This window comes from Rhagoletis pomonella, unplaced genomic scaffold (genome assembly GCF_013731165.1).
Source record: "Rhagoletis pomonella isolate Grant_MI unplaced genomic scaffold, Rhpom_1.0 Rhpom_scaffold_00002, whole genome shotgun sequence".
NCBI lineage: Eukaryota > Metazoa > Arthropoda > Insecta > Diptera > Tephritidae > Rhagoletis > Rhagoletis pomonella.
In genome coordinates this window covers 108,765,698-108,769,027 of record NW_023458556.1, presented here as the reverse complement: position 1 = coordinate 108,769,027, position 3,330 = coordinate 108,765,698, and positions in this window count along the sequence as shown.

Below are 3,330 nucleotides of genomic sequence, written 5' to 3'. Positions count from 1 at the left end.
GGGAAAAAAACTATATCTAAGTGAGAACCTATGTCCCAATTTAAAAAGGTGACTTTTTATCATTTGTTTGCAAAAAACTGACTTATTTGCATAACCTCAAAAATTTTTCTGATTTATTTCAATTTATGATTTATGTAAGCTTTTACAATTTTGTTAACTTTCGGCAAACAAAATGGAATCGGAAATGGATAAATTAAGATGTAATGAGTTCAATTTATTTTACTTAATTTGCCGTTTTTAGCCGTTTTCATGAAAAAGGGTTTTTTTTTGTGGGCTATCATGCTATCACAAAAGGCAAGTTGTTTGAAGTTTGGCTGATTGGATGTTCGAAAAAAGAAAAGCCTTTTTCGGTTGTCAACCATGTTGAAAAAAAATTTGGTGCTGCTGATATTTGCGAAAGTTCCATGAAACTCTTAGAAGAAAAAAACGCGTATTTTTTGCAATTATTTATCAAATAAATATGAAAATTATGGGAAACAATTTGGAAAGGATGCTAAAATATTTATATCTGAAAACATTGCGTTTCTTGCTGATGAGGTTCTTTTCGAAATCAAAAAGCCAACTGTGTCGACCATCAGCCGGATTCTAACTTTCGCTATCGCTAAAGTGCTAAAATAGGATAGCCAACCTTTTTCCGAATTTTTAGCTATCTCCAAAAATATCTCCAACATTTTTTGGTGATAAATAATCCATTTTAATGGTGATAAATAGTGAAAATGGAAGTATGTGATACCAAAAAAAAAATAGCAGCCTCAATTTGCATTACATTTCATCTCCTCTAGCGTAGCCGAGGCTATGTTACAAATACACTAGCGCCTTCGCACAAAGGCAAATCCTTGAGAGGACTCACCGACTGAAATTTCCAATTTTTTTTACTCAAAGTGAATAGAGCTTTGAACATTCTTTTAACAAATTAGTTATATAAACATTCGTATTCTTTTCAGGAAGTTACCAGCGATTTTCGGTAAATGTGTCACAAAGCAGCATTTGTATTCTGAATATAAATAGATAATATCGGTGGAGAATTTGGAAATACTGAAACCTCAAGTGAAAATGAAGTGATTTATGAAGACAAACTGCTTTAGGAATCTCTCCTCAAGACATATCTGCGAGACATGTAGTAAATATTTTTCTTTTTTTAATTTAGGAATTTCGATAATGCTATAACTAATCGCTAGAAGAAACCATTTATGTACATGTGACCATACTTATTTTATTATATAGCTCATTTTAAAGAGGAGCGGGTTGTGTATGATAAGAAAATAACTTGTGTCAAAACCAAGCTAATTGGACAATGTTTTTGAGTAATACCTAAAACATATACTCATCATTTGAACATACAAAAAAGCAGTAAGTTCTGTTTTACGAAAGCCAAGTCTGTTTAACATTTTATTTACTGCCTTTACACTTGTTTTAACGTTTTCCATCTTTTTACATTAAAATAATGCAATATTTTAGCTGCTATTAATTTCGCACAGAAAAAGTAATCATTTGACCTAATGTGCAATGTGGTAGAAGTCCAATCACTGCTGCTCATTACTAAACTGAAAGTAAGATTGTGTTGGTGAGCGCAGAGCAATTTGAGCTACAGTGGTGTAAAAGCGAATCGTATGGGATAAATGTAACGTATGTAGGTACGCTTTTAAGAATAACAAATTTTCCTCGAAAAAAGTAATTTTTCTTTTACGTTACAAGATAATTTTTGTATGTATGTACATATATATTTATTTAAGCATATATCTATTATCGTTTTACATTTTTATTGAAGGAATGGCTTTATTTTTTTTGATATTATATTCCCGCTCTCCTTTAATGGAGAAGTGACACAAGAGGCATTGCATTTTAGCAAAAGCATTTGAAATCATAAAGGCAGTTCAGCCACTGTTTTAAATGACGACCACTGATGTACATATATATACATACACAGTGAATAAGAATGAAACAATTTGGTCAACTCTTTGAATCTTCATTGTGTTTACATTTAACTAATGTTCCCATAATATTAAAAATGTATTAAAATATAAATTATCTTAAACTAAAATGAAAGCAATTATTTAGCAATCTTCGTCTTTTTCAAGGATAATAGAGTCTATATTTGGCTCTATAGTATTTGCTGTGGCGATTCGCATCATAGATGTAAAATTTATATCTGACATTCTGTTTCTTAAATTCGACTTATTTAAATTCATTTAAAAAAAATTGTTCACAAGTATATGTACTTCCGAACATAGATATTATTTTTGTCGCGAACCTTCGTAAAGCAGGATATTTATGCGTATATAAATTTGTATAAAATGTTATTATATCAGCAGATTTTAAAAACTCATGTTTCAGTGGTGTGGAACTCTGCAAATCTATCAACTCCAACTGCAGTTCTCTCGCAGCAGTGCGAACGTTTGTCTGAAGGGAGCTAAAAACATATCAAACTTTTCTTGTAGTGAATCCAGCACAACAAATCGTTCATTAAACTCTGTCAATAATTTCTGGATATCTCCACAAAATATTTCGATATTCAAATTTTGGCTTTGGGCTGTTTTCTCTAGCCGTGGGAAAAAACTGTAGTTGTACACGGCAAGCTGCTCACACCATAATTCAAGCTTCTGCTTAAAGCTCTTTATTGCATCATTCATATCATATATTAGATTATTCTTGCCTTGCAACGTCAAATTCAAGATGTTAAGATGCTCGGTGATATCCGTTAAAAATGCTTAGTCTGCTATCCAATCCGCATCATGCAGTATATCAAAAGGTTTATTTTTCGATTCCTGAAGTAAATAATAAAATATTCAGTTTTAATTTCACCAATTGTTTGCAATTCTCAGAATGTACCAAAAAATCTGATATTGACGGCCGCAATTCAAAAAATCGTTTTAGTGTATCTCCACGACTCAGCCAACGAATTTGTGAGAAATAAGGGATATCTGTATGTTCACTTCCTATAGACTTTAGAAATTCCTTAAACTGGCGATGGTTAAGTCCTTGAGCACGAACTATGTTGATGCTTTTCACTACTACATCCACGACGTTTTTAAAGGGCACTCCTTTCGCACATAAAGCTTCCTGGTGTATAAAGCAATGTACCGCAATAAAATCGCAGTTGAAGTCGGAAGCAAGTTTGGTTTTGAGTCTACCTATGAATCCTTGTTTCAATCCCGTCATCGATTTTGCGCCGTCCGTTGCAACACTGTAAATTTTACTCCAATCTAATTCTTTACTGGAAGCGCAATCGATATATGCCTTTGCCTGTGGTAGTTCCTTTCATGCGTATCGAGTCGAGCAGTTCTTCTGTTATATTAAAGTCATTATCTACTCCACGAATAAATATTACCA